We start from the raw sequence: 11,973 nt of genomic DNA, 5'->3' as shown, positions 1-11,973 counted from the left end.
ATGTTTGTGCGGGTCTGTAAAAATGCATCACATGCTTTTGTTGTTTTTTATAAGGTTGCGGTAGACGTGAGAACAATTCGCGATGTCCGTTTTGAAATTCATCCTCTTATTATTAGGGGTGTGCACTATATGAAGCATTTCTAATGTGAAGCGTTTGTTATAATTTTTCTCTACTTCTAAAATGGTTACATTGTCAAAGTCTGGATAATGTCCTGTTTCTTGGCAGTGGGATGTTAAAGCCGTTTTGTTGTCTGAAAAATTGTACTTTAATTTTATATTAGATCTATGTGCGGATATCCTTGTCTTCAATTTTGTTTTTGTAGTCCCCACATATACTTTCTCGCATACGTGGAACCGTCGCCATTGCAAGGAATCTTGTAAACTACATCCGATTTTTCATGTGTTGAAATTTTATCTTTAAGGTTGCTAAACATTTTCCGTAGGGTGTTGTCATATGTGAAAGCTAACCGCACGTTCTCTTTATCATACATGTTTGAATATTTTATTCTTTCCGATAATTTTGGGACATACGTTGCAGACTTCTAAATTTTGGCATCTCTAGTATCTTTATTACCTACATCACTGGGTCGGAAATAATAATCACGAATTATTTTCGATGCTAACTTTATGGGAAAGTTGTTGTTTTCTAGAATCTTTTTGATAGTTTTTATGTTTTTATCGTGATAAATATTGTCGCTGATCGATAGAACTCGTCTGACGAAGTTGTTGGCCGTGTTCAAAATTGTTCTCTTTTCATGTTGTGAGTGAAAGTTTATAAGCCTCCCCGAGGCTGTTGGTTTTTGATACCAATCTATAGTTAAGAAATTATTTCTTTTGATTACCAATGTATCTAAAAATGGTATTTCCCCGTCTTTTTCTATCTCAATTGTAAATTTGATGGATCTGTGATATCCATTCAGTATGTTAAGCAATTTGTCTGTATCTTCTGTTTTTACTATAGCGAATATATCATCCACGTACTTTGTAAGTAATCGTGGTTTGTTAACCGATTCAGTCTCAAATCTGGTTAATAGTTCTTCCATAACGATATCCGCTATTACCGGTGACGCTGGTGATCCCATTGGCATCCCTGATCGTTGCTCGTACGACGTTGTTCTAGAGAGGTGTAGGAGAAATGGAATAACACCAAAATTCATCAATAATGCTACTAAAAACATTCTTTATATCATCAACAACAACAGCAGCAACCACAAACTACCAACAAAACTGTCAAACATCGTGAGTACATACATAGAAAGGATCAAAACAAAACTTTTAAATATAATCCTCGCAATAAAAAACGAACTTCTACGTAAAAAAGGAAAAGAGGTAAATAGATTAAATACACAAATAACACAAGATCTCACCACAAAAGACCCTACGGCATTTTTCATAAGTGAAGAACTACTGACAAAGAAATTAAAAACGAACATGAAAACTAAACAAGTCAACAAATATGAAGAGCTAAAACATGTTATGGTATCGCATTTTCTACGGGAAGCAGTAAGGAAGGCGGTCGGCATGATGTGGTGGTGCACAGTGGCTAGTCATTGTCGGCTGGGGCGGGTCCTTGCCAACCTTACTATTCCTGCGCCATAATCAGAAAAAAAAATCATATCATGCCTATCAAAACTAAAAGCTGTCAAATTTAAAATAAACTGACAGAAGCGCAGAGACCGACTCAAAACGCTTATAACTTCAAAATTAAAACGACAACCGGCCGAACCGGATGCCACGGACAGACCGTTAACATTCAAAATTTCAAAAAAAAAACGAAGAAAAGAAATTGACGCAAAAAAAAAATCCCGAACCGGACATGGCCGGTTACTAACTCTAAAATCAAAATTCAAAAAAAAACTGCTGAAAAATAAATTTGCAAAAAAAAGCTGAAAATTAAAATGAAAAAGAAAAGGGCCGAATATAACTTGGGGGCGCCGCGGGTGGTGTTGCGACGCCCGGTGCTTGTCCCACCCTCAAATCCATGGCCACCGACGCACCTATTTTTCGGTGGCCCCTTACCTGCTTTACCCTATGCCTTCTAAATAAAGGGCGACGTCAGCATTCCCATCATAAATACAATTTTTAATCAATACTCATTATTAATGCCTTAAACCTTTGCTCTGAAAAATCATTGGATTATTAGCTAAATTCTAATATAAACTATACACTCTAACAAGGTATTCAAAATAATTTGCTTATATTTTGTTAACAAAATATATATATAAAGTTCTGTTTTGGTTATTATCATAAGGGGTTGCCCTTAAAGTACATTGTTACGATAATCACTTATTATCTGCTTTTTTTTCCACTTACAAAAAATTATTATGATGTTATAGTAGAACTTATTTTGCGGGTAACCTAATATCAAATTGGTATAATGCTAGTGCGCATAGTATAATGATAATAATATCTAATACGTACCAAGAAGAGTGTTTACAAAAGCAATAAAAATGAAATTGCGATAGCAATATGTATTACGTGCACGTAGATTACTTTCGTCTTGTTGTTCGAAAGATATTGCCCGCAATAGGGATTCATATGTGTATATATATATATATATATATATATTGCATTCGTAAGATACAAGAAAAAAAAACTAAATTCAAAATCCTTTTGCCAATTCGTGCATAATCGACGAATGGCTGCTGTCGCAAAAAAAAAATTCTTTAAATTTATGGTTGAGCTCCCAAAAATGAATCGCTAAAATGTTTCACGTGATAGCGACGGCTTATTATCAATAAAATTTATAAAGCTAACTTCAAACATTTTAAAGCGACAAAATATATTCTTAAAATGATAAAAAAAAAATGTATGCCTTTTAATGGTAAATGGAATTATACTCGTGAATTGCTGAATACAATTTTAGTTATATTTAAAGAGTTTTGTTCAATATAATAAATAAACGGCGTATGTTGGAATTAGTGTTGAGCGTTCTAACAGGTAAGTGCTGCTTGACGTGACTGAGACAAAACTGCCTGTTTATTTGTGACCATACCTTTTAAAATGTGTAAATAATTTTGCATATTAAACTGTTGTTGCATTCTTTAATATCTTGTCAAGTTGCAAAACATAAGTGTTCATGTAGTAATTCTTTTGGTTAAATAAAAATAAAAAAATTCTTTTGGTTAGATAATTAATAATAGTGGAAATCATTTATGTGTAACTTTTTTTTCTATAATAAGTTAAACTATCCTTTCATCTTTTATGTTGATAATTCTTAAAAAATGTCGTAATTTTGACGAAAAAAAGATCGATCCTTGTCGAATGGTTTACCCGGGCTGTATAAAACCCTCTAAGTACCACTTGGAAGTTCCTTTAACTACCCTGCAAAAATGCTCTCGTCATTCCACGCCGTTTGACTAGTTATTATACAGTCATAGGTTATATTCCTAGTCACATTTGCATGGGCGTGGGTAAGTTTCGTGACCAAAATTTTTTGTAGGGTAATTATATCTAAAGTTATACCTTGCTGGTACTTACATGCCCGACAGAGTACGAACCATGGGTCTCTGCCGGCGTGTTTTCGCTGGTGAAGGTGACTTTGTCGGTGAAGCCGACGCTGTTGTTGGTTGTGGTGCGCATTCTCGGGCGCGCCGTGTTGGTACTGTTGGTGGTTGTTGCGCTCTGGTCCGAGGTAATCGAATGAACCTGGTGGCGATAAAGCTTCGTGCTGGCCTTTACGATCTGGATGACTTGGCCATTTTGGCGTTAGTTGTGTTACGCGGCAGCGTACTGCTGGCCCTGGAGGCGGAATTGGTGGTCGGACGCTTTTCCGAAGGTGGTAGGGTACTTCGTAACGTAGAGAAAGGGGTTTATCTTCGGATTGCAATGGTTCTCGTCAACATTTAGGTCAGTGCCGTCCGAATCCGTATCGGAATCACTAACACCTTCCTCACTAAGTGTGGCTGTGGAACGCCGACCTACTTCACTAGATATTATATACGTTGCGCTTGTGTCAACACGACACCACCGTGATAAGGTTTATTCCCACTTGTTTGTTCTTCTAGTAGTTGGGCCTGCAATTCCTCGTTGCAGTCTTTTGTTTCTTCCACAATGCTCGTTTGAATACGTGCACAGGCGGCTAGGGTGTTTGGCGATTCGTTAAATATAAGTGGGGATGTGCAGTTGACGTAGCAATAATGTTAATAAAGTAGTTAGCGCCTTGCTATTGAAGTTGTGTCAACCGAGCTGTAAACACAATGCCGAGCGACGACGATATACGCCGCGTCGGGCGATGACATTTTTCAAATTTACGCTCAGATATTTCGTCCAGTTAAACACAATAGACAGCGGCGGCGATATTTTCTGTAATTTCTTCAATGGAAAATAATTTCTTATATTAGTGACCATTTCTTGTGGGAAATGAATTCAATTTAAAGTCAGCATTAGCAGTATATACAAAAAATGAGAAACAGAGGGCGTTTGTTGAAAATTTTTAAAATTATAAACATCATTTTTGTAATGGTGAATATATATCGCGAGGTGTGCCAGCAGTTGAAGCGGCAATGGTGGGTGCGGCCAGTTAATCGTACAAGGAAGGCTCTGAGCTTCCACGAAACTTTCTTCGCACAGTTGAAACTCTCAGATGAAGAACATTTCTTCAAGGCAACACGTATGAATGTTGCAAAGTTTAATGCGCTACTGAATTTGTTACGAGAGCGACTTCAACGTTTTTCCATAAGAGAACCAATAAGTGAAGATATCCGTTTGGGTATCACTTTGATGTAAGTAATTTTATAAACTACATATCTGTGTAAAAATGGAGTTTCAACAGGTTCTTGGCACAAGGCTGTAATCCACAGTATTTAGCTTGGTCATATAAATTGGGTGTTTCTACAGTTAGGAAAATAATATACGAGACATGCGATGCAATTTGGCATGGACTACGCGAAATTTACCTTGCCCAACCAAATCAAACCGAATTGTAAAACATTGCAGACAGGTTTGCTCCAATTGAAGTATGGTATTAAGTAACTATATATACTCATATATTATATTTTGGACAGGTTCTATGCAAAAACTGGAATGCCCCATTGTCTCGGCGCGGTGGACGGAAAACATGTGAAAGTAGTTTGCCCCAAACGTAGTGGTTCACTCTTTTTTAATTACAAAAAGACATTCAGTGTAGTTCTGATTGCAATATGCGATGATAGCTATACGTTTTCATTTGTAGACGTTGGTGCGTTGGGAAGCCAAAGCGATGGGGAATTTTGGCACGACGCGTATTTGGTAACATGATTCTAAGAAACGACCTGGAAATTCCTCCCCCAGATAACCTTCCTGGTAAAATGTTTATAACAGATAAGGTTTCAGTTAATTGATGCCATATTTCAAATAGGTACGAACCAAATATTACCATATTTTTTCGTCGGTGACAGCGCATTTCCTCTGAAGCCTAATCTCATGCGCCCTTACCTTGGTCGAAATTTGTCACCCGCCAAACGAAATTTTAACAAAAGGTTATCCTCCGTACGAGTGCACATTGAAAACACCTTTGGTATATTAGCAAATAGATGGAGAGTTCTTCATACAACGATTCACGCTGCTCCAGAAAATGTGGACAAAATTGTTTTAGCAACTATAGTCTTGCACAATTATTTAATGCTTGACAGTAGTAGTGGATACTTCGATCCGAACAGAGCCAGCAGTGATGAAAATGGGAATTTCGATTGTGGACAACTTTCAACAAGAATGACATCTATTCAAATTGCTCATTCCAATCGATCAACAAATGAAGCATTTAGTTTGAGAGAGGAACTAGCGGAATACTTACTAGAAAGGCCAATGCGATCTGTGTGAAATCCGCAAACGTACCTTAAAATACCAATGCGGACATATGTAGCTACGTTTTTTATTTTACCAAATCTTATAATATTAAAAGTGAAGCTTTAAAATATACGGTAAACTAGGGTTGGAAAAATTTAAGTGCAGTAAAATGTCCTCTTATCCTACAGCTTTTGTATTAAGTTTGAATGAGCTGTCTTTCTTTTTACAAAACTTGTTTTCGTCTTTTTACTGATATGTTTTAGAGTTCCACTCTCATTTAGTCTTTATATAAAATCTCCTATTTGTTGCCACCTGTCGATATGTACCAATTATTGGACTTCACTGCCAACGGGAGCTAAAAAATAATAATATTATCGTTTTCGGAAGGTGCCACCTACTTCTCAAGAGGGCCTGAATGGCTAATAAAATTCTTATAATTGGAAATTTGTACGGAAAATCCTTTACTAACTAATCGAGTGAATATTCAAGACTATATTTTTCAACATAAGGTGTCATTTGGTGCTTTTTCCGAAATAATATTTAGCCTTGTTATGTACCCAGCCAATAAACGGTTTTCCTCAATTTAGAAAGAAACACACACATTCTAATTTATTATAAGTATTTGTTTACGTTGCTATATTAGCCTTTAAATTTTGTAGAGATAATGTTAAATAATTATCTTTTATTTGTACTGAGGTTACTCATTCTTATCGCATTCATAGATCGTATATATATATATATATATATATATTGAAAATTATATATATTTTGAAAATTTAGTATGCAGTATAATTCATTTTATCATTCAATCATTCAAAATGTAATATTTAGTATGAAATATGTTAATTTAAATGTTTTTAAAAATCTCTATAAAAATTTCCAAATATATATTGAAAATTTAGTATGCAGTATAATTCATTTTATCATTCAAAATGTAATATTTAGTATGAAATATGTTAATTTAAATGTTTTTAAAAATCTCTATAAAAATTTCCAAATATATATTGAAAATTTAGTATGCAGCATAATTCATTATATCATTCAATCATTCCAAATGTAATATTTTTAGTATGTAATAAGTTAATTTAAATAAGTATTCTTATCAACAGCAGCGAACAGAAAAATAGCAGTGGCAATAAAATTAAATTCGCCAATTAAATCCCTTTTTTCGATATTTGAAGAAAAAGCTTCAATGAATTTTGTTGCTAAAACTATGCAAACCATTCGCAAAAAAGTTTACGAAAAATTCGAAAATTCGAGAGAATTTTACAAAAATTTCAAAGCTTTTATTAGAGTTCTCTGAATTTCTTTAAATATGCCTCCTTGTTGTGCAATCAATTTTAGTCTAACAAAGTTATAGGTCTCTCGAAGGGTGTTTTAGATTTTCCTCTATACAAAACGTGAAACAATTACTTTTTTATATCCAAATGCGTGTCGGGAAAAAAGTTTCGAAAATCAATCCCAATTCTGAGAGACCTATAATTTTGTTAGACTAAAATTGATAGGACTAGAAGGCTGCATACTCAAAGAGATTCAGAGAACTCTAATAAAAGCTTTGAAATTTTTGTAAAATTCTCTCGAATTTTCGAATTTTTCGTAAACTTTTTTGCGAATGTGGTTTGCATAGTTTTAGCAACAAAATTCCTTGAAGCTTTTTCTTCAAATATCGAAAAAAAAAGAATTTAATTGGCGAATTTAATTTGATTGCCACTGCTATTTTTCTGTTCGCTGTTGTCTGTCTTTACAATACACACACACACATTTACCATCAAGTAGTAAAATTTCATTACTCGAAGTAACATAAAACTGTCAATTAATACGTCCAGTTTTGATTTGCATCTAAATAAATAAATGTAAGGCGCGATAACCTCCGAAGAGATCTAAGGCCGAGCTTCTCTTCCAATTTGCGTCGTGCTCCTCTTGATTTTTCCCTACAAATTGGCCGGACGGGACCTACATGTTTTATGCCGACTCCGAACGGCATCTGCAAGGCAGATGAGTTTTCACTGAGAGCTTTTCATGGCAGAAATACAATCGGAGCGCTTGCCAGACACTGCCGAGGGGCGACCCCGCTTAGAAAAATTTTCTTCTAATTGAAAAATCTTATTTCTAAAATTTTGATGTTGCTTTGCCCGGGAGTTGAACCCAGGGCATACGGTGTGATAGGCGGAGCACGCTACCATCACACCACGGTGGCCGCCGATTTGCATCTACTTTTATGGCAAAAATGAATTTTTTTCTCACAAAGGTCTATTGTAGCTGCTTAAATAATTCAGCCATCTTACTTTAGCGCAGTAAATTCACTCCATGCAAGTTTAGCAAAATATGTCTAATTAATTTCCAAACTTATATTTTAATCTATGCAACTATTCATAATTTTTGTACAGGAGCTGTTATCCCTCAGAAAAATTATGGCATACTTCCAAACTAGCAAAGCAATAGCGAAAGTAACAAACGTTTCAGGATTTCCCTGATAAAACGCTCCAAAGTTCTAGATCGGCTATACATACAAACACAAAATACATTTTTATCATAAAAGGACCCATGTACAAATTAGAAGTTTTGTAGTATTTTTTGATAAGTTACGTAATTGCTTTATGAAAAGAAATAAAACCTGAACTACGAATAATAAAATTACTATGGGTTAACTGCGTCAGCAAAAGTGTATGTGTATTAATAAAAAGTTTATAGGGTTAGAACCATAGCCACTTTTGAAATGCCATACTGTGTTTTGTGAACGCGAAAATAAAATGTGATTCGCTACTCGTACAAATTTCAAATATGTTGGTTAGGTCATTTGTGCATTAAGCTAACGATATGTCTGTAATGAGAGGTAAGCAGTCGCAACTCCACTTTTAGTCCAAATGGAATTAGTACCATTTTTCAATTTTATTATGGCTTCTTGACCTTCTGGCAAAAGATCTTAGCTCAGATATTGTTGGTTGCCTACACTTCGAACTCTACGATGTATTGCCATTGTCATTGTCATTGAGGTACTTGTTTTTCTCATTTCTCAAAATATATTTTTTGGACTTACGACTGTTTACCTATCAGCTAAAGACGTGAAATTTTTGAACACTTGTCTTTCCTAGTTCTTCATAAACTAAAGCAACAACTTTCCTTTCAATATTGCGCACATTAAAAATAAAATAAATGTAAGGCGCGATAACCTCCGAAGAGATCTAAGGCCGAGCTTCTCTTCCAATTTGCGTCGTGCTCCTCTTGATTTTTCCCTACAAATTGGCCGGACGGGACCTACATGTTTTATGCCGACTCCGAACGGCATCTGCAAGGCAGATGAGTTTTCACTGAGAGCTTTTCATGGCAGAAATACAATCGGAGCGCTTGCCAGACACTGCCGAGGGGCGACCCCGCTTAGAAAAATTTTCTTCTAATTGAAATATCTTATTTCTAAAATTTTGATGTTGCTTTGCCCGGGAGTTGAACCCAGGGCATACGGTGTGATAGGCGGAGCACGCTACCATCACACCACGGTGGCCGCCGATTTGCATCTACTTTTATGGCAAAAATGAATTTTTTTCTCACAAAGGTCTATTGTAGCTGCTTAAATAATTCAGCCATCTTACTTTAGCGCAGTAAATTCACTCCATGCAAGTTTAGCAAAATATGTCTAATTAATTTCCAAACTTATATTTTAATCTATGCAACTATTCATAATTTTTGTACAGGAGCTGTTATCCCTCAGAAAAATTATGGCATACTTCCAAACTAGCAAAGCAATAGCGAAAGTAACAAACGTTTCAGGATTTCCCTGATAAAACGCTCCAAAGTTCTAGATCGGCTATACATACAAACACAAAATACATTTTTATCATAAAAGGACCCATGTACAAATTAGAAGTTTTGTAGTATTTTTTGATAAGTTACGTAATTGCTTTATGAAAAGAAATAAAACCTGAACTACGAATAATAAAATTACTATGGGTTAACTGCGTCAGCAAAAGTGTATGTGTATTAATAAAAAGTTTATAGGGTTAGAACCATAGCCACTTTTGAAATGCCATACTGTGTTTTGTGAACGCGAAAATAAAATGTGATTCGCTACTCGTACAAATTTCAAATATGTTGGTTAGGTCATTTGTGCATTAAGCTAACGATATGTCTGTAATGAGAGGTAAGCAGTCGCAACTCCACTTTTAGTCCAAATGGAATTAGTACCATTTTTCAATTTTATTATAGCTTCTTGACCTTCTGGCAAAAGATCTTAGCTCAGATATTGTTGGTTGCCTACACTTCGAACTCTACGATGTATTGCCATTGTCATTGTCATTGAGGTACTTGTTTTTCTCATTTCTCAAAATATATTTTTTGGACTTACGACTGTTTACCTATCAGCTAAAGACGTGAAATTATTGAACACTTGTCTTTCCTAGTTCTTCATAAACTAAAGCAACAACTTTCCTTTCAATATTGCGCACATTAAAAATAAAATAAATGTAAGGCGCGATAACCTCCGAAGAGATCTAAGGCCGAGCTTCTCTTCCAATTTGCGTCGTGCTCCTCTTGATTTTTCCCTACAAATTGGCCGGACGGGACCTACATGTTTTATGCCGACTCCGAACGGCATCTGCAAGGCAGATGAGTTTTCACTGAGAGCTTTTCATGGCAGAAATACAATCGGAGCGCATGCCAGACACTGCCGAGGGGCGACCCCGCTTAGAAAAATTTTCTTCTAATTGAAAAATCTTATTTCTAAAATTTTGATGTTGCTTTGCCCGGGAGTTGAACCCAGGGCATACGGTGTGATAGGCGGAGCACGCTACCATCACACCACGGTGGCCGCCACATTATTATTGCGCACATTATTCTGTGATAAGTTGGCACTGGAAATTGTTTTCGCCAAGCTTTCAAACAAAAGCGATGTTGAATCCCGTATTTTTTCTTGCTCAGGGGCACAAGCTAAGTCTTGAATTGTTTTTGCGCATTCTTTTAGCACATCCTTGAAAACTGAAGTAACTTCGGCATCTGCTTGCTTTTTTGACTTCCGGTTCTTATTCTGAGCGACATAGCTTCTAGCTGCTTTATCATTTGAAGGTTTGGAATTCTCGTCAACTAACTGTGGTTCATATACTATATACGGTTCGAAAGTAGCATCCATAATTGCATTTGGAGAATTGGAACAATCTGTCGAATTTTCGCTTATTTGTGATTCGTATATAAGTGGTTCACGATTTGAAGAGTTTGAGCAATCTGTTGACTTTTCATATACATCAGTATGTTCGTTAATCATGCCAGGATCACAATTTCCAACAGTTCTAAAAAGAAAAAAATATATGATTGATAATCTAATTTAATCTATTTTCTATTATATACATCCCAGTCCCGATCACACTATATTATATATGAGTATCACTGTACCAAATATTGTGGTAATTCTAACGCATCTTTAGTCGTCTAAAAACTGCATTGCATTCATATATTTCCAAATTTTTGTAGCACTTCCTTCCTTTTATAAGTGTCTCGCAGACTTTTCCACTTTTTACGACATGTTTCTCCTAAAAAGGATACTTAAACATATAAATACTTACCATCCAAGTTCAATGCTATGCCAATATTTTCAAATATCGACTGCTTTTTATTTAAATTTTTATAATCTGAAGAACCAAGATTATATAAACAATCGTTTTCCGTAACTTGTTCTATGATATATTCACTTATATCCATTTTAACCGCGAATTTTTCTCAATTTTCAATTTGCATACAAAATTTTCACAAAATAATTTTACACAGCTTAAACAGCTGATTTGACTATACTAAGGGTGACCATATGAAAGACAAAGGAAGAGAGAAGAAGGAACTAATGACTTCACACAAAGAACTCACTGAAAAACTTTATTATAATCATGCAAGTTAATTTATTCTAATCCAGAGTTTGGAAATGTATGTTTGTGCTTTTTAAAGAACGAGATAAATGTATTTTTAGTTTAAATTTAACGTGAGCGTTGAAGCAAAAAATTAATATGGTCACCTTTGGCATAAATTGTCGTCATCGCCCGGCGGCGACGATAGAATTAAATCTATCGTCGCAAAATGACGTCGCGTAAATTTTGCTCTTGGCGTTCATTGTGTTCACCTTCATGTAATTATGGGGATTCTATTTTTGACAAGGCGATGTTCGTCGCGTTTATTTCGCGGCGTCAGGGCATTGTGTTTCAAGCTCTACTGAAATATCACAGTACACTTCAG

This window comes from Eurosta solidaginis, chromosome 3 (genome assembly GCF_040869045.1).
Source record: "Eurosta solidaginis isolate ZX-2024a chromosome 3, ASM4086904v1, whole genome shotgun sequence".
Lineage (NCBI taxonomy): Eukaryota > Metazoa > Arthropoda > Insecta > Diptera > Tephritidae > Eurosta > Eurosta solidaginis.
Note: the sequence above shows the minus strand (reverse complement) of the source record.